The following is a 12,299-nucleotide window of genomic DNA, read 5'->3' as shown; positions in this document are numbered from 1 at the left end:
ATTCCAAAAAACAAACTCTCTTATAAAAATATCCTAGTTAACCAGAAAATGGGTCCTAATACCCCCTGAACTATTATTCCATAAATACACCCATAAGGAAGGGGGAGGGAAGGGGACGGAAACCGGAAAGGGAATTGAAATTAGAAAATCAGGTTTCCTAAATTTTTATATCCACATTTCCATTAGAATTTCATTACATTTCTATGCTAGTTTGGGGTGTACTTAATTATATAAATTCATCTTTTGAGTGTAAGTATTATATTTCTTTATATATTTAATTTTTTCCTTTACAAAATTTATATAACTTTTTAATCACTTCTTATATAAGATGCCTTTTATTTTTGTTACTATAGATGGTGTCTTAAAATTTTAGGTATTTTATTTTAGTGAACTTCAAGCTCAACTTCGATTTCATAATATTTTGAAGAGACTTTGGTAAGAACCTTGTGAAGTTTTGTAGATTAATTTTGAAGAGAGCTCTTCATTATGCATAAGTTATACTTCTCATATGTTTAGAATCTTTTAAATAATTAATTAATTTATTTCTTATGTGTGTGGATACAGGCTGCGTATACAAGTGCATGTGCACGTGCAGTTAGAGGAGAGCTTGCAGGATTCACCTTGAGTGATTCAGTTTTTTTCCTCTACTATATGGGCTCTGAGTATTGAACTCAGATTATCAGACTTGTTGGTAATCCTTGATAGATGTTATTCAAGACATATTAGCATTATGCCTAGGTGCTGTATGTTATCAGTTGTTGTTATGAATGAGAAGTTTTATTTCTGTTGCACTTGTTATCCATGTGTAGCTGTACATACATGACCATGAAATTTTGCATAGTGACCTTATTGAATGTTATGAATGCCATTGAATGTCAGATTATGAGATTTTATAGCTTGCTATTTTCTTGAATTTTCAATTTCTAAATTTTCTTTTGTCTGTATGTTGTATATGTGTATAGAATATATGTATGTTTTTTGCTGATGTATACACAAGTGCATGTGGTTCTGAATGCATGTGTGTGTCTCCATTTATGTTGACATTGGATGCCTTCTTCAATTGCTCTCCACCCTGGTTTTTGAGTCAGGATCTCTCACTGAACTCATCAGTTGGCTAAGCTGGCTAACAAGCTCCAAGTATTCCCTCTCCCTGCACTGTGAGTAGAGCTGAGGGTCACTGTGTCTGTCTTTTCTGTGAGTAATGGAGATCTAAACTCAAGCTGTTTTGCTGCAGGCATTTTATCCACTATGGAACTTCCCATCCCCTTGACTTTTCTATGTAAATAATCTTATAATTGGCAAATCATAGCAATTGTGCCTTTATTTTTGTACAGCTAATATATAAGTTCTTTTCATCATTTTTATCATGACTAGGAATATCAAGGATACGTTAAGTCACATGAATAATGAAATGCAACATTTCTCTGTGTAGTTAGTGGCAAGGTCAGTATGAATTCAAATCAATAACCTCAGTTACTCTGTTATGCTGAAACCAATAGTTTATCTTGCACTTCCTAAAAGTAATTAAAAATGTTTTGAGACTATAAGATAATTACACCATTTTTCTTCAAATTCCCTTCTCTATCAGTCCCTTCCCTTTACATGTTACAGGTATGTGTGTGTGTGTGTGCGTGTGCGTGTGCGTGTGTGTGTGTGTGTGTGTGTGTGTGTGTATTCTTCCATAAATATATAAATGCAACCAAGTACAACCATTCAATCTGTATAATGCCTTTACTGCGTGTATATGCCTTTAGGATTTGGTATCGGATACCCAATTAATGTGCTCCTCCCTGGAGATGACTAGTTCTCATGTTCCTGGCATTCCTAAGTTGCTTGCAGTTCTTCATCTGTGGTTGATGCCTCATGAGTTTTACTCCTTTCACATTAGCACGTCTCTTGGTGATGTCTCTGTTCAGGACATGGCATCCGTATGGATGAGTGTAGCTTCTCAGATCTTTCTAGGAGGTGAAGTCTCGTAGCAAACTTCCTGTTCTTCTGACTTGTAGAATCTTTCTGCCCCATCTTACAGAATGACCCTTGAGCCACACATATAAGTGTTGTGTTGTACATCATCACATTTATCCATTGGGCTTTACAGCCATGCACTTTGATTGACCATGGTTTTCTGTAATGGTCTCCATCCGTTCTTATGCTTTCTTTGTATTTCTGTTTGATTTTGTAACGCTAAGCATTTGGAAAAATACTGGTTCACTGAATTATACAGATCTCTTAAGTGAAGAAATTTTCATCACAAAGTGCCAAAAATCACGTTTATTAATATAACCATGATCTTCCTAGAACAGTTTTAAAACATTGCAGTGCTTTTAAGCTCACGGTGATGAATACCAATTTTACAAAATTCTAATTTCCCAATTTTCACTTGAAAGCTTGGATTCCATCACTGGCAACAGATATTGTTAGTTGTCACTTGCTTTCCTTGACATGTCAGACTTATTACATTTATTCTTCAGAAAAATGTATGCCTAAACCCAAACATTGATAACTAGAGTTTCAATGTCTGGTACTCATTCTTCTGTGTATAAATGGTTTGTCATGGGAAGCTTGGAAGTTCATTTCACAGTCTACACGTCTGAGCAATGGCTTTTCCTTCAGACAACTGAAAGGCTTCAATATGTTCAGAAAGTGCTTTGCCCTGTTTCCCATTTTGTCACACTATTAACGGACATATACTCAAAATTTGAGATTGAGTAAAATTAATGATAGAGTATCACAAAGACTATTTGTAAGCAAAACTGGTGGAGGCCAGCTAGGTGGAATATTTGTGGAATATTTTTCCCTGAAGGTATACTCAACTATGGCAAAATTCTGCATAGGACTCCATGCAAACCTTTGCACTAAGATACTAGCCCCCAATCAGGTTGTTTAGCAATGGAATACAGCATCCCCGGGATGATTCCATTTCTCCTCGGAGTGCCTGATGAGACATCCTTTCTTTACACATAAAGCAGGTCACAACTGTAAATGTCCAGCGATTGCTGTTCTCGTTCTTGATAGGGCTTGGGCATCCCATACAACTGCAGAAATCAAGAAGGATAAGTCCTATCTCCCAGTCTCCTTGGAAGCATGGCAGCCTTCTTTGGATAACTTCACAGCCGGCTTCCGTCCACTTTCATCTGAGCCACAGACATTGCTTTGTAATGAGTCCTTTCTCTGACTTCTCTGAGTGCCCATGCTTATCTTTTTCTCTTCTTTGGTACTCTACACCTCTGTCCCGCATGGAATGGTGAACTCTATTCTGTCCCTGTAGTTACTAGATAAAACCAGTTTAACTAGTGTCCTTCTGTGTTTACATCTGACGTGGTGTGAGGAAATCACTGATCCCTGTTGCAATTTCCACTCAATACTGTTCTTACAATACTACTTTCCATGGATGTCAATGCCATGAAAATGGCAGATAATAGCCTAGTGTTATAATTTTGATATAGTGTATGGTCTTTTCGCTTATTTGAAGTTTCATTATTATTATTATTATTATTATTGTTATTATTATTATTATTTTGTATGTTTTATAAGATATTTGGAGAATTTGATGACCTTTTATTACAAAATTTTAATCTACTTACATTTGTTTTATTGAATTTAATCAAAACCATTTAACAGATTATTTTCTTATTTTCCTTGTTTGATTTTGTCAGATTTTTCTAATTTTTCCCTCCATTGAAGTTTGTCTTTGATTTATGATTTATAGTTTCTTTGTCAGATTTTTCTAATTTTTCCCTGTACTTTTTGTTTCTTTCATTTCTTTCACCTTTATTGTAGATGAATATATATCTTTTCTTTGATGTCTTTTTTTATTTTGGTTATATAGTTTCTCTGGAAGAACAAAGAAGTGATGTGCTCTTTTAATCATTCTTACAAATAATATATTAAACCTTGTGAGAATAGGAATTTCAGAGAAAGAACTGTTTCGAGGACCCTATTGCAATGCCAAGCCACCAGAGCTTCCAGGGACTAAGCCACTTTTGGACTGACCCTGACTTTGACCTTGTAGATGAATATATATCTTTTCTAAAATTAATTTTGACTCTGGCTATATGGAGTAGATCATTTAGGTATTTTAAATTCTATTTTGGTACCTAATTTTAATCTATATCCTCACACATGTCTCCTTTTCCTATTTCTGTTCATATTTGACTGCTTTATTTTCATATTTTTTAATGTTACAGATATTATTTATTGCTTTGAGATATGGAACACTTCTATTTTAAATTCATTTTTTTCTCCACATTTCAATGATTGGCTTTCTTTTCTTAGCTTGGCCATTTTTAATATGCTAGAAATTTCAGTTTGCAAGCTTTCCTTGAGCAACAGTTCCCTAGTGTGACTTTGTGCTAATTCTTTCCTGCCTGCGATTTCGTGAGCATGATTTATCCTATCTGATATCTGATAGAGTCAGCTTTTACATCGTGGCTCCACGCACTTGTCTCATAGTGATACTGGGGAAAGGACAGTCCTAGTAAAAAACCTTTCACCGGCTAATCTCTGGGGAAATTTTACCATGGGCACACACACATGAATGAATATATTCTGAGCATTTCTGGGTTTAGGTTGATTCCGATTCTGATGTGTCCATTTGCTTTTGTTTGCTTTTTTTTATACTTTATTTCTAGACATTGGATGTTTTATACGTGGTTTAAGGTTGTTGTCAACCTCACAGCACTATATATGTGAATGTCAGAGAAGGTTATATGATAATTCAAGGTATTATGCTGACTGGAAGCCTTTAGAGTATTTAAGAAGTCCTACTAAATAAGAGGCCACCACACATAATACCATAGAGGGTAGAGGTGGGGGATTAATTAATTAGAATGTTTACAACAGATACAATTATGCATGCTGAAGTCTTCATTTCGGTCTCTGCATTGTCTTATATGTTACTGGCCCTCAGTAGCCATTAAACTCTTGAGTTTACAGGCTCCACATCTGCTGTTTTGAATCTTCCCTAGTTGGCCCTGATTCGTTGCTGTTTCATGCTTGCTTCTCATGAATGCATCTCAATATCATTGTGGTTACTATATATCATTAAGATGGCCTTTATTATGGATCATCAAGTATTCACAACTGATTTTTGTATGTATGTAAAATATATGTGATGAAATTAGACATATGGCTTAATATAAAATTAAAAGCAGCAAACGTATGGATTGGAAATAGAAAGGAAATGGGTAATTTTAGTGGGCTATGAATTTGCAGACCACATGTCATTGTAAAATGTTCTGAAACCGTGAATTCAAGGCTATGTAGAGGACTCTGGAAGCATTCCTTTGTAGTATTTAATGTCCGTTCTATGGTTCAGCACAGTGGAGCACACTCATGACCTCAGCCTTTGGGAGACAGAGGCAGTAACATTGTTGTGAGTTTATGGTCAGCGTGGTTTACAAAGCAAGTTCCATGCCCATCCAGGACTGCATAGCAAGCCCCTGTCTTTAAAAACACTGTAAATATTAACTACCTTGAAATATTTTGATTTGATCTGGGACGATGCCTGTGTGATATGATTTGAGAAAAATAATAGGAAGACACATTGCCACCCCTGAATTCCTCCCTTAGTGATTACCACACTGTCTGCTCTGCATGTGAAAGAATCAATAATTTGTAGTCAGTAAAGGTTGAATATTTATAATCTAAATATCCAGAATGCAGAATTCTCCAAAATACAAACTCCTATTGTTAACACATAACCCACAATTGGAAAATTCCATACTTCAAGTATAGGTTGTAGTTAAAATATAAGCTTTCTAATACTATTGTGCAAAATTATAGTACCTACAGGCTACATGTATGATCAAGGGTTCTATGTTTAGACTTGGGTTTCATGTATTAATGACCTTCTTATGTATGCAAACTATGGTGATTTGGGAGAAAATGGCCCAAACATTATGAACATAATGAATGGCGCTATGGAGGTGTAGCCTTTTTTAAGTAGGTGTGGCCTTATTGGGGGAAGAGATCAGCTTTGAGGTCTTAGATGCCCAAACATGCCCAGCATGGCTGTCTGTCCTGCTGCCTGTGGATCAAGATGTAGAGCTCCCGGATCCTTCTCCAGCACCATGTCTGCCTGCCTGCTGCCATGCTCCCCACCATGGTGATAATGAACTAAACCTCTGAAGCTGTAAGCCAGCCCCAAGTGAATGCTTCTCTTTATAAGAGTTGCCTTGGTCATGGTATCTCTTTACAACAAAACCCTAACCAAGAAATTGGTGCACCAAGAAATGGGGAGATCTGGTGGGGTGGGTGGGGGACATCCACTTGGAGACAAGGGAGGAGGTGTGGTATATGGAACAGTTGGAGGGTGGACCAGGAGTAGGATAAAGTCTGGACTGTAAAAAAGATTAAAGAATAAACATAAATAAAAATAAAGAAGAAGCCTAGCCTCCTTCTACCAAAAAAAAAAAATTAATGGAAACAAACGAAGCTCAATTCCAATGCTTCTAACCTTGAACATTTTGTTAACTGATACTCAGCGGGCACTGGCCTTTCTCTGATAAGAATCTTAACATCTCCATCATCTCTGCTGTGCTGGAACTGAGTAGATTATCAATAGCCCTCTAGGCTGATTTTTTCATCCACTCATCCAACATTTATTGAATGCCATTCTATGTCAGTCTCTTCTTCATATTGTAGATGATTCAAAGATGAAAATTAGTACTTGTCTTTGGGAACTCACTGTCCCTGGAAGGATACATAGCATGAGACACTGTCACATAATGTAATAGGCGCTGTATAGGTGTGGTCTTGATAGATTAAGGAGGGAATAAGAAAGCAGTCCATGAAAATTAAGTAAAAATTTTTAATGAACGTGTCACATTTGAGTCTCTTGAAAGACTTGTAGGAAACCGGCTCCTAGGAGAAGAAGAAAGTCAAATGGATGCTGAAGTATTTTGAGGATGCAAAGTCCAACTCAGTGATGTGGACAAATGTAGAGAAACACAGGGCTCCGGGAGAATGATAAAGCACCAGTAACAACATTCGTTATCCTACAACAGCAGCCATTAGTCTGAGTATGACCTCAACCTCAGCCTATGATTACCAGAATTTTTGTTTATTTTTTTAATAAGACCCACAGAATGGAATGAACACAATACTTGCTTAAAAGGTGGAAGGTACTTAGCTTTGAGAAGAGTTCTGCAATATACTGAACATGCAATTTTTGTGCAAACTGTTTAACCTCTTGAAACTTTCTTCAACAACCAGATGCGATAACAGTGTTGTTCTGCCACAGCAGTGGGTTCTTAAATATAAATTACATATCCTATTGGGAAACACGTGTAAATTAGGAGCCATCATACAATCATAAGATGCATTCAGCAAATGATTGCATCGCATTGAGGAGGTTCATAGCTGGGGATATGCACACCCATCACTAACAAAGATCAAGGTAGGGGTCTGCCATCGGGGCTAAAGTGTTAAGGTCTGCCAGCTTTGTACAGAACAACTTCTGTAGTCATGAAGAAATGGGATGTTACTGATGCTCTTTCTTCTTTAGGAAGCACACTTTGGTATGCAGGAAGAATTTTTCTGGGACCTCCTATGGATACAAGTAATGTAGATGCTCACATTTCTTACATAAAATCATTTATCTATGCACTATTAGTCCTTTGCACTAATATGCATGTTCCAAGTCATTTCTAGATTTCTCACAATACTTAACACAATGTACATAGTAGATGTGTAGTTGATGTATTAAGAAATAATGGCATTTATAAAAAGTCTGTACGAACACGCTTTAATTTTTTCTATTATTATATGAATCTACAGATGCAGAATTCACAGGTAGATAGAGTGTACTTCCTAAATCAGCAGAAATGGGATCCACATTGCCTACACCTGTTACCTTTTCATCTTGAATAAACTAACATTCTTTTGTTTCTTGTACACAATACGAAAACCATCAAATGACTCAGAAGCTAACACTTCAACCTTGGGTTTTGTGAGCGTTCAGGAAAATTTAATGGCAAGAGTTCGACATCTGCAACCTAAATTAGCCCCAGTGTACCACTTCTGCTCTCAGATTCCGGGTGTGCCAATCAAATACAAGAGACACACAATTCGATGAGAACTGGTTCTTTGGGTATCATAGCATCTTGACTTACAAGGCTTTAACCTTGGCCTCATGCTTCCTGTGGGGCCTGTTGCTGAAGTTGCTTAAGGGCTAGAAATATCAAGTACTTCACATATTTTTTTTCATCTGAGTAAAATTGAAAATGAAACCTTTAAAGTCCTATTGATTCTAGACATGTTCTATATGCATTAAATTGAACTTAATGGACTGAGAAATGAGCATCATAGCACCTATAGGTAAGAATTATTCATGTAAGGATATCTGCTCACATGCCCTCTATCCAGTAATATATGTATCTGTCTATGACAATATATAGCACTAAAACATTATGTTGAATATTCCTGAAATAACGAGAATCAATTTTCATTCAGGCCACTTAAATTCTGCTCACCATTAATCTGTCATTAGTTCTTGGCTTTGCTTCTCTTAAATATAGGTGTGCAAGATTTAATGAATATTTTTATGATTAGAAACACAGACTTAGATTCCTAGCAGGAGTAAAATGTAGAAATATGGATGACCACACTGTATTTATGATATTCCAATCATAGTTACAACAGATCTTCATTTGGCTCGTTTCTGTACGCTGTCAATATCAATGATTTTTCTAATCTTCTCGTGTGTGATTGCACCTACTTCACTGTTTAAACAGCTACTAATGAACCTAACACACTTCAACCTGAATCCTTATTTTGAATGAAGCCTTCACCTAAAACTCATATATCAGTGGACTACTAGAGGGAGATACTTAAATATATTTTGTAAACTAGAACTCAGTGTATCTAACACTTAACTCATTGTATTCTGACAAATGAAAGCTTATTGTTTACTGTGCTTCAAGTGTCATTCCTGGTGTGACCTTTTCCACACAGCTTCCTTATTCAATCAACCACACCATCCTTGTGTTATTGCTTAATGACAAATGGTCGACTTTATTTTATTTGAATGAAGATGCTCTGTTATAAATCTCTCCTGGCTTCCCTTTCCTTCTTCCCTTTCCTCCTAGTTCTGCCCCATACATGTGACATATAAGTGAGTTTAGTTTCATGTCTCTTTTTCCCAAACACATTTTCATAATGTAATTAAGATCAGAATCCTCTCTACGGCATACATTTGGCTGCATACTTTCTCTTCTCCTCTTTGAATCCATAGGAGGTTCCAGAAGAATTTCTCATGCATACCAAAGTATAACTATACTTCCTAAAGAAGGAATGGCATAAATAAAACCCTACTTCTTAACGACTACAGTAGTTGTCCACATACAAATTTCTGAACAGATTTCCTAACATCTGGAGTCTGAGTTGCGCATTCTTGACAGATGCACAGTGTCCTTTCTGACTTGGTCTGCACCTGCTTCCCTACCTTCCACACTCAGTCTGAGGTACTGTGTCTGTGCCTGGAGCTTTCTACAAATGCCATGTTGCTTCACATCTCACATCTTTACCTGTGCTGCCCCTTCAATTCTATCTCTTGTCAGCAAGGTAGTTTCTGCTCCTATTTTAAGACCTAACATCTTTCTCTCCAGAGTGGCCCCCTTCAAACCCAATTTGAAATAGTAAATGCTCATTCTAGTTCCCACACATTGACTACAAACTTCTATGTGTTGAAATTTTATTGGCAATTTTTGTTTCTTCTTCACTGAACTATAGCATTTTAAGGAAAAAGACAATTTTCTCTTCACCTTTGCAGTCACAACATCAAACCCAGTGCCTTCCATGTGGTTAATAATTAAGAATGCTTGCTAAATTGTCTTCAAGTTAAATTAATACATTCAATAGTTTTATATGACATTTCCTTTCCTTTGGCTGAGAGTTTTGGATAATTGAGTGGATTAATGAAAAACTTTGAGAGAATTCTTAGTGAGATGCTCTCTATGTCAACCATAGGTTAGAAACAGGCAGTGAGCACAGTCATTATGTTAAAATTTCTGATGGAGAAACATCCAAGGAAAATGTAAAAATTTTAAGATAGAGCCTACCGGTTTGTGGGAACCAGTTAAAATTCCAGGATTGTATGATTTGTTGCTGTCATACATAATAATAAGTACTATAAATATGTTTGATGTATTAGACATGTAAATTTATGTGTAGATTATTGCTAATAACTAATGACTGTCAGATCAAGTCATTCATAGTCTCTAGAGTGAACCCCATTCCAATTTTGGAATCTCTCTCATAAGAAAGAAACTTCATAAGAAAAATGCACTGGGCTGGGAAGATGGCTCAGTGGTTGAAGAACTTGATGCCAGGTGTGGGGATGAAGGTTTCAGATGCACAGAAATTACACACGATTGGCAGCTAAGTATGGTAAGCTAATCTGCTTGCAATTGAAGCCTCAAAGTGGAGACAGGGCATCTTCATAATGAGCTGTCTGGGAAGACTAACCCTATGGGTATGGCCCTATATCTCAGTGAACTAAGTGGATAGGTCATTGAGGATAATTTCTAACATCCACCCTATATTTTCACATGCACAACCACATACATGTACACACACACACACACACACACACACACACACACACACACACACACCTGGAAAACAAGAAAGATGTACTGTGGGATGCTAAGTAGTCATCTTTGTCTGTAAACACTGGGTTTATCATACATCACTTAGGAAGAAAATCAAAATGCTATGAATGAGTGTTCTCCTTGATCATTCTAACACTCTCAGAAGCACAGCTAAAAATAGTCTAATTTCTCTGAAGAAACAGTCGGTGAGCATAAGAATAACAAACGTAAACCTGCCCATCTCATTTCCTCTCTCTGCCAAATGATTCAACCTAGATGGGCCTATTAATAAGAGATGTGAAGGAAAGTGTACACAATGTAAATTTTTATAAAATGTTACTTTGATAGACTCATTTGGTCCATTTGCCTGGGATGTGTTAATATGCATCTTTCTGATCAAACTTGCTTGCTTTGTAGACCTTCCATTTATTTGTTGGGTTTTAAACCTTTATCACAAAGCCAGACCTTTAATTTAAGGAACCTTTTGCATACACATTCCTGGAAATGAGGAATCTATTGTGTTTATTAAATTCAAATGTAATTCTATTTGCACTAGAGAGTTCTCTTTTGATTAGTTTAGAAATAATTGCATATTTCTTCTGAATTAAGAACACCAAGAAGAAAAAAAAAAGTCAAAAGATTCGGAGGTAAAATTGTATGTTTTGAGGCTGCCTGGGGTATATATTTACTTCTTTTTATTCATTAACCTGCTTACTCAAGAGCTAATTATTAAACATCTCCCATGTACCCAGGGTCTTGCTAAGTGCCCTGTCAACCTGTAGTTCTATGGAAGTGAGCTCTTGTATCCCTTAAGAGTAATTACGTATAGTCATGAGCTTTTCAAGAACAGTTCAGAAAACTGGGGAAGAACATCAGCAAGGATCTGATCCAATCTTGGTGTGAGGTTAATTTTAGGATTGAGGTACAGAAAAGGGAGCCATGGGGAGGTATGATCAGGGAGGTTGGTAAAACAAAGACTGTAAGGTACACACAGGCTTCTAGAGGGGTAAGCTCTCCTTGGATCCCTTCAAGCTGCAGTGACACTTTCCTGGATGTAATGATGCTTTTTTTTTCTCCATTTCAGATCTGACCTTTCTGAGCTTGGTTGTCAGGAAGTCTCATTTCTCTTTCAAGGCTGGCAAGAGACTTTACTGAAGACTGAAGTTGGGAAAATGATGTGTAACAAATCCAGCTACAAATGCTACAGTGAAGGATAAGCTCTCGCCAAATCTAGAAACTCAGCCCCACACTTACTTACCTTTGCTCAGAAGCCTGTCAGTGCGGAAGTCCTGCAAATTCCTGCAGTAACATATACATTAAAAATTCCCTAGAAAAGATAAAGAATTAGGTTGCACAGATTTCCCTTCTCTTTATAATTTCTGATATTTGGGTGACATTTCAATTTTTAAATATAAATAATTATACTTCACCTCAGAAATGAAGGGGAAGTGAAATTAAATCTCATTTTTCATGAGAAGAAAAGAATGAGGTTGAGATTTTTAACAAAACATTGAATGAAAAAGATGCCAGGCTTGGGAGATATTTAATGTGTATGTGTTTATTTACAAAGGGTTTCAGAACAGGCAAAAACGAAGTTTTTCTGTTAGTTCAGTCATCCCTAGTAGAGATATCTTTTGTGGTGGTGATGGTATTAACTGAGGAGCACAGGAGAACATCTGGGGTATTTGTGACTCATTCTATTACATA

The sequence above is a fragment of the Rattus rattus genome, chromosome 4 (assembly GCF_011064425.1).
Source record: "Rattus rattus isolate New Zealand chromosome 4, Rrattus_CSIRO_v1, whole genome shotgun sequence".
NCBI classification, from domain to species: Eukaryota; Metazoa; Chordata; class Mammalia; order Rodentia; family Muridae; genus Rattus; species Rattus rattus.
This window is presented reverse-complemented; position numbering follows the sequence as displayed.